The sequence below is a fragment of the Cucurbita moschata genome, unplaced genomic scaffold (assembly GCF_002738365.1).
Source record: "Cucurbita moschata cultivar Rifu unplaced genomic scaffold, Cmos_1.0 Cmo_Scf00010, whole genome shotgun sequence".
NCBI lineage: Eukaryota > Viridiplantae > Streptophyta > Magnoliopsida > Cucurbitales > Cucurbitaceae > Cucurbita > Cucurbita moschata.
Window position 1 is genome coordinate 5,781,574 of NW_019268526.1, and position 17,127 is coordinate 5,798,700.

Genomic DNA, 17,127 nt, shown 5'->3' on the forward strand with positions numbered 1-17,127 from the left:
CAAAATGGCCCGGTAGCGAAAGTGAAAAAAATTCGTATTTTAACCAATTATATGTGTAAGGTTCTTAAACTTGTGCGTTCCATACAGATTCATCGAAAAAGATCTAAAGAAACAAAGGTTTTTCAGATAGTGATTCGTCTGCCTCCAAGAGGGTCTTTTCATAAGGGTTGAGGTTTTGAAGTCTTATCGACACGAGTAAATGTTTTTTTTCTTCCATATTTTAAGATTAGGACAATCTTTAGTGGATATGGTATGATACTAAAACGAGAAAACTACTTTTCAGATCGAGTTAACGACCCTGTGTAAAAGGGGAAAATAGTTCCTATGTTAACACCTATGGAATTTGACTGCAAAATGGCTCGGTAGCGAAAGTGAAAAAAATTCGTATTTTAACCAATTATATGTGTAAGGTTCTTATACTTGAGCGTTCTATACAGATTCGTCGAAAAAGATCTAAAGAAACAAAGGTTTTTCAGATAATGATTCATCTGCCTCAAAGAGGGTCTTTCCATGAGGGTTGAGGTTGTGAAGTCTTATCGACACGAGTAAATGTTTTTTTCTTCCATATTTTAAGCTTAGGACAATCTTTAGTGGATATGGTATGATACTAAAACGAAAAAACAACTTTTCAGATCGAGTTAACGACCCTGTGTAAAACGGGAAAATAGTTCCTATGTTAACACCTATGGAATTTGACTGCAAAATGGCCAGGAAGAGAAAGTGAAAAAAATTCGTATTTTAACCAATTATATGTGTAAGGTTCTTAAACTTGAGCGTTCCATACAGATTCGTCGAAAAAGATCATAAGAAACATAGGTTTTTCAGATAGTGATTCGTCTGCCTCCAAGAGGGTCTTTTCATGAGGGTTGAGGTTGTGAAGTCTTATCGACACTAGTAAATGTTTTTTTTCTTCCATATTTTAAGATTAGGACAATCTTTAGTGGATATGGTATGATACTAAAACGGGAAAACTACTTTTCAGATCGAGTTAACGACCCTGTCTCAAAGGGGAAAAAAGTTCCTATGTTAAAACCTATGGAATTTGACTGCAAAATGGCCCGGGAGCGAAAGTGAAAAAAATTCGTATTTTAACCAGTTATATGTGTAAGGTTCTTAAACTTGAGCGTTTCATACCGATTCGGCGAAAAAGATCGAAAGAAACAAAGATTTATCAGATAGTGATTCGTCTGCCTCCAAGAGGGTCTTTTTATTAGGGTTGAGGTTGTGAAATCTTATCGACACAAGTAAATGTTATTTTTCTTCCATATTTTAAGATTAGGACAATCTTTAGTGGATATGGTATGATTCTAAAACGAGAAAATAACTTTTTAGATCGAGTTAACGACCCAGTCTCAAAGGGGAAAAATGTTCCAATGTTCACAGCTATGGAATTTGACTGCAAAATGGCCCGAAAGCGAAAGTGATCAAAATTCGTATTTTAACCAGTTATATGTGTAAGGTTCTTAAACTTGAGCGTTCCCTACAGATTCGGTGAAAAAGATCGAAAGAAACAAAGGTTTATCAGATAGTGATTCGTCTGCCCCCAAGAGGGTATTTTCACGAGGGTTGAGGTCGGGAAGACTTATCGACACGAGTAAATGTTTTTTGTCGTCCATATTTTAAGCTTAGGAAAATCTTTAGTGGATATGGTATGATACTAAAACGGGAAAACAACTTTTTAGATCGAGTTAACGACCCTGTCTAAAAGGGGAAAATAGTTCCTATGTTAACACCAATGGAATTTGACTGCAAAATGGCCCGGTAGCAAAAGTAAAAAAATTCGTATTTTAACCAATTATATGTGTAAGGTTCTTAAACTAGTGCGTTCCATAAAGATTCATCGAAAAACATATAAAGAAACAAAGGTTTTTCAGATAGTGATTCGTCTGCCTCCAAGAGGGTCTTTTCATGAGGGTTGAGGTCGTGAAGACTTATCGACACGAGTAAATGTTTTTTTTCGTCCATATTTTAAGCTTAGGACAATCTTTAGTGGATATGGTATGATACTAAAATGGGAAAACAACTTTTCAGATCGAGTTAACGACCCTGTCTAAAAAGGGAAAATAGTTCCTATGTTAACACCTATGGAATTTGACTGCAAAATGGCCCGGTAGCGAAAGTGAAAAAAATTCGTATTTTAACCAATTATATGTGTAAGGTTCTTAAACTTGAGCGTTCTATACAGATTCGTCGAAAAAGATCTAAAGAAACAAATGTTTTTCAGATAATGATTCATCTGCCTCAAAGAGGGTCTTTCCATGAGGGTTGAGGTTGTGAAGTCTTATCGACACGAGTAAATATTTTTTTCTTCCATATTTTAAGCTTAGGAAAATCTTTAGTGGATATGGTATGATACTAAAATGAAAAAACAACTTTTCAGATCGAGTTAACGACCCTGTGTAAAACGGGAAAATAGTTCCTATGTTAACACCTATAGAATTTGACTGCAAAATGGCCAGGAAGAGAAAGTGAAAAAAACTTCGTATTTTAACCAATTATATGTGTAAGGTTCTTAAACTTGAGCGTTCCATACAGATTCGTCGAAAAAGATCATAAGAAACAAAGGTTTTTCAGATAGTGATTCGTCTGCCTCCAAGAGGGTCTTTTCATGAGGGTTGAGGTTGTGAAGTCTTATCGACACTAGTAAATGTTTTTTTTCTTCCATATTTTAAGATTAGGACAATCTTTAGGTGAAGTCTTATCGACACTAGTAAATGTTTTTTTTCTTCCATATTTTAAGATTAGGACAATCTTTAGTGGATATGGTATGATACTAAAACGGGAAAACTACTTTTCAGATCGAGTTAACGACCCTGTCTCAAAGGGGAAAAAAGTTCCTATGTTAAAACCTATGGAATTTGACTGCAAAATGGCCCGGGAGTGTCTCAAAGGGGAAAAAAGTTCCTATGTTAAAACCTATGGAATTTGACTGCAAAATGGCCCGGGAGTTAAAGTGAAAAAAATTCGTATTTTAACCAGTTATATGTGTAAGGTTCTTAAACTTGAGCGTTCACTACCGATTCGGCGAAAAAGATCGAAAGAAGCAAAGGTTTTTCAGATAGTGATTCGTCTGCCTCCAAGAGGGTCTTTTCATGAGGGTTGAGGTTGTGAAGTCTTATCGACACGAGTAAATGTTTTTTTTCTTCCATATTTTAAGATTAGGACAATCTTTAGTGGATATGGTATGATACTAAAATGGGAAAACTACTTTTCAAATCGAGTTAACGACCCTGTCTCAAAGGGGAAAAAAGTTCCTAAGTTAAAACATATGGAATTTGACTGCAAAATGGCCCGAAAGCGAAAGTGATCAAAATTCGTATTTTAACCAGTTATATGTGTAAGGTTCTTAAACTTGAGCGTTCCCTACAGATTCGGCGAAAAAGATCGAAAGAAACAAAGGTTTATCAGATAGTGATTCGTCTGCCTCAAAGAGGGTCTTTTCATTAGGGTTGAGGTTGTGAAATCTTATCGACACGAGTAAATGTTATTTTTCTTCCATATTTTAAGATTAGGGCAATCTTTAGTGGATATGGAATGATTCTAATACGAGAAAATAACTTTTCAGATCGAGTTAACGACCCTGTCTCAAAGGGGAAAAAAGTTCCTATGTTAAAACCTATGGAATTTGACTGCAAAATGGACCAGGAGCGAAAGTGAAAAAAATTCGTATTTTAACCAGTTATATGTGTAAGGTTCTTAAACTTGAGCGTTCCCTACCGATTCGGCGAAAAAGATCGAAAGAAACAAAGGTTTATCAGATAGTGATTCGTTTGCCTCCAAGAGGGTCTTTTCATTAGGGTTGAGGTTGTGAAATCTTATCGACACGAGTAAATGTTATTTTTCTTCCATATTTTAAGATTAGGACAATCTTTAGTGGATATGGTATGATTCTAAAACAAGAAAACAACTTTTCAGATCGAGTTAACGACTTTGTCTCAAAGGGGAAAAAAGTTCCTATGTTAAAACCTATGGAATTTGACTACAAAATGGGCCGGGAGCGAAAGTGAAAAAAATTCGTATTTGAACCAGTTATATGTGTAAGGTTCTTAAACTTGAGTGTTCCCTACAGATTCGGCGAAAAAGATCGAAAGAAACCAAGGTTTATAAGATAGTGATTCGTCTGCCTCCAAGAGGGTCTTTTTATTAGGGTTGAGGTTGTGAAATCTTATCGACACGAGTAAATGTTATTTTTCTTCAATATTTTAAGATTAGGACAATCTTTAGTGGATATGGTATGATTCTAAAATAAGAAAACAACTTTTCAGATCGGGTTAACGACCCTGTCTCAAAGGGGAAAAATGTTCCTATGTTCACACCTATGGAATTTGACTGCAAAATTGCCCGGAAGCGAAAGTGAAATAATTCGTATTTTAACCAGTTATATGTGTAAGGTTCTTAAACTTGAGCGTTCCCTAAAAATTGGGCGAAAAAGATCGAAAGAAACAAAGGTTTATCAGATAGTGACTCGTCTGCCTCCAAGAGGGTCTTTTCATTCGGGTTGAGGTTGTGAAATCTTATCGACACGAGTAAATATTTTTTTTCTTCCATATATTAAGCTTAGGACAATCTTTATTGGATATGGTATGTTACCAAAACGAGAAAACAACTTTTCAGATCGAGTTAACGACTCTGTCTCAAAGGGGAAAAAAGTTCCAATTTTAACACCTATGGAATTTGACTGCAAAATGGCCTGGAAGCGAAAGTGAAAAAAATTCGTATTTTAACAAATTATATATGTAAGGTTCTTAAACTTTAGCGTTCCCTACAGATTCGGCGAAAAAGATCGAAAGAAACAAAGGTTTTTCAGATAGTGATTCGTCTGCCTCCAAGAGGGTCTTTTCATGAGGGTTGAGGTTGTGAAGTCTTATCGACACGAGTAAATAGTTTTTTTCTTCCATATTTTAAGCTTAGGACAATGTTTAGTGGATATGGTATGATACTAAAACGAGAAAACAACTTTTTAGATCGAGTTAACTATCGTGTCTCAAAGGGAAAAAAAGTTCCTATGTTAAAACCTATGGAATTTGACTGCAAAATGGCCCGGGAGCGAAAGTGAAAAAAATTCGTATTTTAACCAATTATATGTGTAAGGTTCTTAAACTTGAGCGTTCCCTACAGATTCGGCGAAAAAGATTGAAAGGAACAAAGGTTTATCAGATAGTGATTCGTCTGCCTCTAAGAGTGTCTTTCCATGAGGGTTGAGGATGTGAAATCTTATCGACGCGAGTAAATATTTTTTTTCTTCCATATTTTCAGCTTAGGACAATCTTTAGTGGATATGATATGATTCTAAAATGAGAATACAACTTTTCAGATCGAGTTAATGACCCTGTCTCAAAGTGGAAAAAAGTTCCTATGTTAACACCTATGGAATTTGACTGTAAAATGGCCCGGAAGCGAAAGTGAAAAAAATTCGTATTTTAACCAATTATATGTGTAAGGTTCTTAAACTTGAGCATTCCCTATAGATTCGGCGAAAAAGATCGAAAGAAACAAAGGTTTATCAGATAGTGATTCGTCTGCCTCCAAGAGGGTCTTTTCATTAGGGTTGAGGTTGTGAATTCTTATCGACACGAGTAAATGTTTTTTTTTCTTCCTTATTTTAAGATTAGGACAATCTTTAGTGGATATGGTATGATTCTAAAATGAGAAAACAACTTTTAAGATCGAGTTAACGACCCTGTCTCAAAGGGGAAAAAAGTTCCTATGTTAACACCTATGGAATTTGACGTCAAAATGGCCCGGATGCGAAAGTGAAAAAAATTCGTATTTTAATCAGTTATATGTGTAAGGTTCTTAAACTTGAGCGTTTCCTACAGATTCGGCGAAAAAGATCGAAAGAAACAAAGGTTTATCAGATAGTGATTCGTCTGCCTCCAAGAGGGTCTTTTCATTAGGGTTGAGAATGTGAACTCTTATCGACACGAGTAAATGTTTTTTTTCTTCCATATTTTAAGATTAGGACAATCTTTAGTGGATGGTATGATTCTGAAACGAGAAAACAACTTTTCAGATCGAGTTAACGACCCTGTCTCAAAGGGCAAAAAAGTTCCTATGTTAACACCTATGGAATTTGAATGCAAAATGGCCCGGAAGCGAAAGTGAAAAAAATTCGTATTTTATCCAATTATATGTGTAAGGTTCTTAAACTGGAGCGTTCCCTACAGATTCGGCGAAAAATATCGAAAGAAACAAAGGTTTATCAGATAGTGATTCGTCTGCCTTCAAGATGGTCTTTTCATGAGGGTTGAGGTTGTGATGTCTTATCGACACGAGTAAATGTTTTTTTTCTTCCATATTTTATGATTAGGACAATCTTTAGTGAATATGGTATGATTCTAAAACGAGAAAACAACTTTTCAGATCGAGTTAACGGCCCTGTCTCAAAGGGGAAAAAAGTTCCTATGTGTTACTTATGGAATTTGACTACAAAATGGCTCGGAAGCGAAAGTGAAAAAAATTCGTATTTTAACCAATTATATGTGTCAGCTTCTAAAACTTGAGCGTTCCTTACAGATTCGTCGAAAAAGATCGAAATAAACAAATGTTTTTTAGATAGTGATTCGTTTTCCTCCAAGAGGGTCTTTCATAAGGGTTGAGGTTGTGAAGTCTTATCGACACGAGTAAATGTTTTTTTTCTTTCATATTTTAAGCTTAGGACAATCTTAAGTGGAGATTGTATGATACTAAAACGAGAAAATAACTCATTAGATAGAGTTAACGACCCTGTCTCAAAGGGGAAAAAAGTTCCTATGTTAACACCTATGGAATTTGACTGCAAAATGGCCCGGGAGCGAAAGTGAAAAAAATTCGTATTTTAACCAATTATATGTGTAAGCTTCTAAAACTTGAGCGTTTCTTACAGATTCGTCCAAAAAGATCGAAAGAAACAAATGTTTTTGAGATACTGATTCGTCTGCCTCCAAGAGGATCTTTTCATGAGGGTTGAGGTTGTGATGTCTTATCGACACGAGTAAATGTTTTTTTCTCCAAGAGGATCTTTTCATGAGGGTTGAGGTTGTGATGTCTTATCGACACGAGTAAATGTTTTTTTTCTTCCATATTTTAGGATTAGGACAATCTTTAGTGGATATGGTATGATTCTAAAACGAGAAAACAACTTTTAAGATCGAGTTAACGACCCTGTCTCAAAGGGCAAAAAGTTCCTATGTTAACACCTATGGAATTTGAATGCAAAATGGCCCGGAAGCGAAAGTGAAAAAAATTTGTATTTTATCCAATTATATGTGTAAGGTTCTTAAACTGGAGCGTTCCCTACATATTCGGCGAAAAAGATCGAAAGAAACAAAGGTTTTTGAGATACTGATTCGTCTGCCTCCTAGAGGATCTTTTCATGAGGGTTGAGGTTATGAAGTCTTATCGACACGAGTAAATGTTTTTTTTCTTCAATATTTTAAGCTTAGGACAATCCTTATGGATATGGTATGATACTAAAACGAGAAAACAACTTTTAAGATCGAGTTAACGGCCCTATCTCAAAGGGGAAAAAAGTTCCTATGTTAACACCTATGGAATTTGACTGCAAAATGGCCCAGAAGAGAAAGTGAAAAAAATGCCTATTTTAACCAATTATATGTGTAAGGTTCTTAAACTTGAGCGTTCCATACAGATTTGTCGAAAAAGATCATAAGAAACAAAGGTTTTTCAGATAGTGATTCGTCTGCCTCCAAGAGCGTATTTTCATGAGGGTTGAGGTCATGAAGTCTTATCGACCCAAGTAAATGTTTTTTTTCTTCCATATTTTAAGCTTAGGACTATCTTTAGTGGATATGGTATGATACTAAAACGTGAAAACAACTTTTCAGATAGAGTTAACGACCCTGTCTCAAAGGGGAAAAAAGTTCCTATGTTAACACCTATGGAATTTGACTACAAAATGGCCAGGAAGCGAAAGTGAAAAAAATTCGTATTTATACAAATTATATGTGTAAGGTTCTTAAACTTGAGCGTTCCTTACAGATTCCTCGAAAAACGAGAGGGTCTTTTCATGAGGGTTGAGGTTGTGAAGACTTATCGACATGAGTAAATGCTTTTTTCGTCCATATTTTAAGATTAGGACAATCTTTAGTGGATATGGTATGATACTAAAACAAGAAAACAACTTTTCAGATCGATTTAACGACCCTGTCTCAAAGGGGAAAAAAGTTCCTATGTTAACACTTATGGAATTTGAATGCAAAATGGCCCGGGAGCGAAAGTGAAAAAAATTCGTATTTTAACCAATTATATGTGTAAGCTTCTAAAACTTGAGCGTTTCTTACAGATTCGTCCAAAAAGATCGAAAGAAACAAATGTTTTTGAGATACTGATTCGTCTGCCTCCAAGAGGATCTTTTCATGAGGGTTGAGGTTGTGATGTCTTATCGACACGAGTAAATGTTTTTTTCTTCCATATTTTAGGATTAGAACAATCTTTAGTGGATATGGTATGATTCTAAAACGAGAAAACAACTTTTAAGATCGAGTTAACGACCCTGTCTCAAAGGGGAAAATATTTCCTATGTTAACACCTATGGAATTTGACTGCAAAATGGCCCGGAAGCGAAAGCGAAAAAAATTCGTATTTTAACCAATTATATGTGTAAGATTCATCAAACTTGAGCGTTCCTTATAGATTCGTCGAAATAGATCGAAAAAAACAAAGGTTTTTCTTCCATATTTTAAGCTTAGGACAATATTTAGTGGATATGGAATGGTACTAAAATGAGAAAACAACTTTTTAGATCCAGTTACCGACTCTGTGAAAAAGGGTAAAAAATTCCTATGCTAAAACTTTTGGAATTTGACAACAAAATGGCCCGGAAGCGAAAGTCAAAAAAATTCGTATTTTAACTAATTATGTGTAAGATTCATCAAACTTGAGCGTTCCATACAGATTCATCGAAAAAGATCGAAAGAAACAAAGGTTTTTCAGTTAGTGATTTGGGTGCCTCCATGAGGGTCTTTCCAGAAGGTTTGAGGTTGTGAGGTCTTATTTACACGAGTAAATATTTTTTTCTACCATATTATAAGCTTAGGACAATATTTAGTGGATATGGAATGATACTAAAACGAGAAAATAACTTTTCAGATCGAGTTACCGGCCATGTCAAAAAGTGGAAAAAAGTTCCTATGTTAACACCTTTGGAATTTGACTGCAAAATGGCCAGAAAGCGAAAGTGAAAAAAATTTGTATTTTAACCAATTATATGTGTAACATTCATCAAACTTGAGCGTTCCTTACAGATTCGGCGAAAAAGATCGAAAGAAACAAAGGTTTTTCAGTTAGTGATTTGGGTGCCTCCATGAGGGTCTTTTCGGAAGGTTTGAGGTTGTGATGTCTTATCGACATGAGTAAATATTTTTTGCTTCCATATTTTAAGCTCAGGACAATCTTTAGTGGATACAGAATGTTACTAAAACGAGAAAACTACATTTCAGATCTAGTTACCGGCCCTGTCAAAAAGGGAAAAAAAGTTCCTATGTTAGCACCTTTGGAATTTGATTGCAAAATTGTCGAGAAGCGAAAGTGAAAAAAATTCGTATTTAAACAAATTATATTTGTAAGATTCTTCAAACTTGTGCGTTCCTTACAGATTCGTCGAAAAAGATCGAAAGAAATTTTTTTTTTTAAGTTAGTGATTTGGGTGCCTCCAATAGGGTCTTTTCAGAAGGTTTGAGGTTGTAAGGTCTTATCGACACGAGTAAATATTTTTTTTCTTACATATTTTAAGCTTAGGATAATCTTTAGTGGATATGAAATGATACTAAAACAGGAAAACAACTTTTCAAATCGAGTTACCGGCCCTGTCAAAAAGGGGAAAAAAGTTACTATGTTAACACCTTGGGAATTTGACTGCAAAATTGCCCGGAAGCAAAAGTGAATAAAATTCGTATTTTAACCAATTTTATGTGTAAGATTCATCAAACTGCAGCTTTCGTTACAGATTCGTCGAGAAAGATCAAACGAAACAAAGGTTTTTCAATTAGTGATTTGGGTGCCTCCATGAGGGTCTTTCCGGAAGGTTTGAGGTTGTTTGGTCTTATCGAAACGAGTAAATGTTTGTTGCTTCCATGTTTTAAGCTTAGGACAATCTTTAGGGGATATGGAATGATACTAAAATGAGAAAACTACATTTCAGATCGTGTTATCGACCCTGTCAAAAAGTGGAAAAAAGTTCATTTGTTAACACCTTTGGAATTTTACTGCAAAAATGCCCGGAGGCGAAAGTTTAAAAAATTCGTATTTTAACCAATTATTTGTGTAAGATTCATCAAACTTGAGCGTTCCTTACAGATTCGTCGAAAAAGATCGAAAGAAACAAAGGTTTTTCAGTTAGTAATTTGGGTGCCTCCATGAGTGTCTTTTCGGAAGGTTTGAGGTTGTGAGGTCTTATCGACATGAGTAAATATTTTTCTTCCCTATTTTAAGCTTAGGACAATCTTTTGTGGATATTGAATGATACTAAAATGAGAAAACAACTTTTTAGATCGAGTTTGGCCCTTTCAAAAAGGGGAAAAAAGTTCCTATGTTAACACCTTTGTTATTTGACTGCCAATGGCCCGGAAGCGAAAGTGAAAAAAATTGTTATTTTAACCAATTATATGTGTAAGATTCATCAAACTTGAGCGTTCCTTACAGATTCGTCGAAAAAGATCGAAAGAAACAAAAATATTTCAGTTAGTGATTTGGGTGCCTCCATGAGGGTCTTTCCAGAAGGTTTGAGGTTGTGAGGTCTTATCGACACGAGTAAATATTTTTTTCTTCCATATTTTAAGCTTAGGACAATCTTTAGTGGATATGGAATGATACTAAAATGAGAAAACAACTTTTCGGATCGAGTTACGACCCTGTCACAAAATGGAAAAAAGTTCCTTTGTTAACACCTTTGGAATTTGACTGCACAATGGCCCGGAAGCGAAAGTGAAAAAAATTCGTATTTTAACCAATTATATGTGTAAGATTCATCAAACTTGAGCGTTCCTTACAGATTCGTCGAAAAAGATCGAAAGAAGCAAAGGTTTTTCAGTTAGTGATTTGGGTGCCTCCATGAGGGTCTTTTCGGAACGTTTAAGGTTGTGAGTTCTTATCGACACGAGTAAATATTTTTTTTCTTCCATATTTTAAGCTTAGGACAATCTTTAGTGAATATGGAATGATACTAAAACGAGAGAACAACTTTTCAGATCGTGTTATCGACCTTGTCAAAAAGTGGAAAAAAGTTCCTTTGTTAACACCTTTGGAATTTGACTGCAAAATGGCCCGGAAGCGAAAGTGAAAAAAATTCGTATTTTAAGCAATTATATGTGTAAGATTCATCAAGCTTGATCGTTCCTAACAGATTCGTCGAAAAAGATCGAAAGAAACAAAGGTTTTTCAGTTAGTTATTTGGGTGCCTCTATGAGGGTCTTTCCGGAAGGTTTGAGGTTGTGAGGTCTTATCGACACGAGTAAATATTTTTTTCTTCCATATTTTAAGCTTAGGAAAATCTTTAGTGGATATGGAATGATACTAAAACGAGAAAACTACATTTCAGATCGTGTTATCGACCCTGTCAAAAAGTGGAAAAAAGTTCCTTTGTTAACACCTTTGGAATTTTACTGCAAAATGGCCCGGAGGCGAAAGTGTAAAAAATTCGTATTTTAACCAATTATTTGTGTAAGATTCATCAAACTTGAGCGTTCCTTACAGATTCGTCGAAAAAGATCGAAAGAAACAAAGGCTTTTCAGTTAGTAATTTGGGTGCCTCCATGAGTGTCTTTTCGGAAGGTTTGAGGTGTTGAGGTCTTATCGACACGAGTAAATGTTTTTTTTCTTCCATATTTTAAGCTTATGACAATCTTTAGTAGATATGAAATGATACTAAAACGAGAAAACATCTTTACAGATCGTGTTATCGCCCATGTCAAAAAGTGGAAAAAAGTTCCTTTGTTAACATCTTTGGAAATTGACTCCAAATGGCCTGGAAGCGAAGTTAAAAAAATTCGTATTTTAACAAATTATATGTGTAAGATTCATCAAACTTGAGTGTTCCTTACAGATTCGTCGAAAAAGAACGAAAGAAACAAAGGTTTTTCAATGAGTTATTTCGGTGCCTCCATGAGGGTCTTTTCGGAAGGTATGAGGTTGTGAGGTCTTATCGACACGAGTAAATCTTTTTTCTTCCATATTTTAAGCTGAGGACAATATTTAGTGGATATGAAATGATACTAACACGAGAAAACAACTTTTCAGATTGAGTTAACGAACCGGTCCAAAAGCAGAAAAAGTTCCTATGTTAACACCTTTGGAATTTGACTGCAAAATGGCCCGTAAGCGAAAGTAAAAAAAATTCATATTTTAACCAATTATATGTGTAATATTCATCAAACTTGAGAGTTCCTTACAGATTCGTCAAAAAAGATCGAAGCAAACAAAGGTTATTCAGCTAGTGATTTGGGTGCCTCCATGAGGGTCTTTTCGGAAGGTTTGAGGTTGTGGGGTCTTATCGACACGAGTACATGTTATTTTTCTTCCATATTTTAAGCTTAGGACAATCTTTAGTTGATATGGAATGATACTAAAATGAGAAAACAACTTGTCAAATCGAGTTAACGACCTTGTCAAAAATGGGAAAAAAGTTCTTATGTTAACACCTTTGGAATTTAACTGGAAAATGGCCTAGAAGAGAAGGTGAAAAAAATTCATATTTTAACAAATTATATGTGCAAGATTCATCAAACTTGAGCATTCCTTACAGATTCGTCGAAAAAGATCAAAAGAAACAAGGGTTTTTCAGTTAGTCATTTGAGTGCCTCCTTGAGGGTCTTTTCGGAAGATTTGAGGTTGTGAGGTCTTATCGACACGAGTAAATGTTTTTTTTCTTCCATATTTTAAACTTAGGACAATCTTTAGTGGATATGGAATGATACTAAAATGAGAAAACAACTTGTTAGATCGAGTTAACGACCCTGTCAAAAATGGGAAAAAAGTTCCTATGTTAACACCTTTGGAATTTGACTGGAAAATGGCCCGGAAGAGAAAGTGAAAAAAATTCATATTTTAACAAATTATATGTGTAAGATTCATTAAACATGAGTGTTCCTTACAGATTCGTCGAAAAAGATCGAAAGAAACAAAGGTTTTTCAGTTAGTAATTTTGGGTGCCTCCATGAGGATCTTTACGGAAGGTTTGAGGTTGTGAGGACTTATCGACACGAGTAAATGTTTTTTTCTTCCCTATTGTAAGCTTAGGACAATCTTTAGTGATTATGGAAGGATACTAAAATGAGAAAAAAAACTTTTCAGATCGAGTCAACGTCCCTGTCAAAAAGGGGAAAAAAGTTTCTATGTTAACACCTTTGGAATTTGACTGCAAAATGGCCCGAAAGCGAAAGTGAAAAAAATTGTTATTTTAACCAATTATATGTGTAAGCTTCATCAAACTTGAGCGTTCCTTACAGATTCGTCGAAAAATATCGAAAGAAACAAAGGTTTTTCAGTTAGTCATTTAGGTGCCTCCAAGAGCGTCTTTTCGAAAGGTTTGAGGTTGTCAAGTCTTTTCGACACGAGTAAAGGTTTTTTTCTTCAATATTTTAAGCTTAGGAAAATCTTTAGTGGATATGCAATGATACTAAAAGAAGAAAACAACTTTTCAGATCGAGTTAACGACGCTGTAAAAAAGGGGAAAAAAGTTCGAATGTTAACACCTTTGGAATTTGACTGCAAAATGGCTCGGAAGCGAAAGTGAAAAAAATTTGTATTTAAACCAATTGTATGTGTAAGATTCATCAAACTTGAGCATTCCTTACAATTCATCGAAAAGATCGAATGAAATAAAGGTTTTTTTACTACAAAATGGCCCGGAAGCGAAAGTGAAAAAAATTCGTATTTTAACCAATTTTATGTGTAAGATTCATCAAACTTGATCGTTCCTTACAGATTCGTCGAAAAAGATCGAAAGAAACAAAGGTTTTTCAGTTAGTAATTTTGGTGCCTCCATGAGGGTCTTTTCGGAAAGTTTGAGGTTGTGAGGTCTTAACGACACGAGTAAATGTTTTTTTTCTTCAATATTTTAAGCCTAGGACAATCTTTAGTGGATATGGAATGATACTAAAATGAGAAAACAACTTTTCAGATCGAGTTAACGACCCTGTCAAAAAGGGGAAAAAAGTTCCGATGTTAACACCTTTGGAATTTGACTGCAAAATTGCCCGGAAGCGAAAGTGAAAAAAATTCGTATTTTAACAGATTATATGTGTAAGATTCATCAAAATTGATCGTTCCTTACAGATTCGTCGAAAAAGATCGATAGAAATAAAGGTTTTTCAGTTAGTGATTTTGTTGCCTCCATGAGTGTCTTTTCGGAAGGTTTGAGGTTGTCAAGTCTTATCGACACGAGTAAATGTTTTTTTCTGCAATATTTTAAGCTTAGGACAATCTTTAGTGGATATGGAATGATACTAAAACGAGAAAACAAATTTTCAGATCGAGTTAACGACCCAGTCAAAAAGGGGAAAAAAGTTCCTATGTTAACACCTTTGGAATTTGACTGCAAAATCGCCCGGAAGCGAAAGTGAAAAAAATTCGTATTTTAATTAATTATATGTGTAAGATTCATCAAACTTGATCGTTCCTTACAGATTCATCGAAAAAGATCGAAAGAAACAAAGGTTTTTCAATTAGTGATTTGGGTGCCTCCATGAGGGTCTTTTCGGAAGGTTTGAGGCTGTGAGGTCTTATTGACACGAGTAAATGTTTTTTTTCTTCTATATTTTAAGCTTAGGACAATCTTTAGTGGATATGGGATGATACTAAAAGGAGAAAACAACTTTTCAGATCGACTTAACGACCCTGTCAAAAAGGGAAACAAAGTTCCTATGTTAACACCTTTGGAATTTGACTGCCCAATGGCCCGGAAGCGAACGTGAAAAAAATTTCTATTTTGACCAATTATATGTGTAAGATTCATCAAACTTGAGCGTTCCTTACAGATTCGTCAAAAAAGAATGAAAGAAACAAAGGTTTTTCAGTTAGTTATCTGGGTGCCTCCATGAGGGTCTTTTCGGAAGGTTTTAGGTTGTGAGGTCTTATCGACACGAGTAACTATTTTTTTTCTTCAATATTTTAAGCCTAGGATTATCTTTAGTGGATATGGAATGATACTAAAATGAGAAAACAACTTTTCAGATCGAGTTAACGACCCTGTCAAAAAGGGAAAAAAAGTTCCTATGTTAACACCTTTGGAATTTGACTGCAAAATTGCCCGGAAGCGAAAGTGAAAAAAATTCGTATTTTAACCAATTATATGTGTAAGATTAATCAAACTTGAGCGTTCTTTAAAGATTCATCGAAAAAGATCGAAAGAAACAAAGGTTTTTCAGTTAGTGATTTCGGTGCCTCCATGTGGGTCTTTTCGGAAGGCTTAAGGTTGTAAGGTCTTATCGACACGAGTAAATTGTTTTTTTTTCCATATTTTAAGCTTAGGACAATCTTTAGTGGATATGGAATGATACTAAAACAAGAAAACAACTTTTCAGATCTTGTTATCGACCCTGTCAAATAGTGGAAAAAAGTTCTTTTGTTAACACCTTTGGAATTTGACTGCAAAATTGCCCGGAAGCGAAAGTGAAATAATTCGTATTTTAACCAATTATATGTGTAAGATTCATCAAACTTGAGCGTTCGTTACATATTCGTCGAAAAAGATCGAAAGAAACAAAGGTTTTTAAGTTAGTGATTTGGGTGCCTCCATGAGGGACTTTTCGGAAGGTTTGAGGTTGTGAGGTCTTATCGACACGAGTAAATATTTTTTTCTTCCATATTTTAAGCTTAGGACAATCTTTAGTGGATAAGGAATGATAGTAAAATGAGCAAACAACTTTTGGGATCGAGTTAACGACCCTGTCTCAATGGGAAAAAAGTTCCTATGTTAACACCTATGGATTTTGAGTGCAAAATGGCCCGGAAGCGAAAGTGAAAAAAAGTCGTATTTTCACCATTTATATGTGTAAGACTCTTAAACTTGAGCGTTTCCTTACAGATTCGTCGAAAAACATCGAAAGAAACAAAGGTTTTTCACGTAGCCATTCGGGTGCCTCCACGAGGGTCTTTTCGTAAGGGTTGAGGTTGTGAAGTCTTTTCGACACGAGTAAATTTTTTTTTCTTCCATATTTTAAGCTTAGGACAATCTTTAGTGGATAAGGAATGATAGTAAAATGAGCAAACAACTTTTGGGATCGAGTTAACGACCCTGTCAAAAAGGAGAAAAAATTTCCTATGTTAACACCTTTGGAATTTGACTGCAAAATGGCCCGGAAGAGAAAGTGAAAAACATTCGTATTTTAACCAATTATATGTGTAAGATTCATCAAACTTGAGCGTTCAGTACAGATTCCTCGAAAAAGATCGAAAGGAACAAAGGTTTTTCAGTTAGTGATTTGGGTGCCTCCATGAGGGTGTTTTCGGAAGGTTTGAGGGTTTGAGGTCTTATCGACACGACTAAATGTTTTTTTTTTCCATATTTTAAGCTTAGGACAATCTTTAGTGGATAAGAAGTGATAGTAAAATGAGAAAACAACTTTTCAGATCGTGTTAATGACCCTGTAAAAAAGGGTAAAAAATTTCCTACGTTAACACGTTTGGAATTTGACTACAAAAATGGCCCGGAAGCGAAAGTGAAAAAAATTCGTATTTTAACCAATTATATGTGTAAGATTTATCAAAATTGAGCTTTCCTTACTGATTCGTCGAAAAAGATCGAAAGAAACAAAGGTTATTGAGTTAGTGATTTGGGTGCCTCCATGAGGGTCTTTTCGGAAGGTTTGAGGTTGTGAGGTCTTATCGACACGAGTAAATGTTTTTTTTCTTCCATATTTTCAGCTTAGGACAATCTTTAGTGGATATAGAATGATACTAAAACGAGAAAACAACTTTTCAGATCGACTTAACGACCCTGTCAAAAAGGGAAAAAAAGTTCCTGTTAACACCTTTTGAATTTGACAGCAGAATGGCCCGGAAGTGAACGTGAAAAAATTTCTATTTTGACCAATTATATGTGGAAGATTCATCAAACTTGATCGTTCCTTACAGATTCGTCGAAAAAGAATGAAAGAAATAAAGGTTTTTCAGTTAGTTATTTGGTTGCCT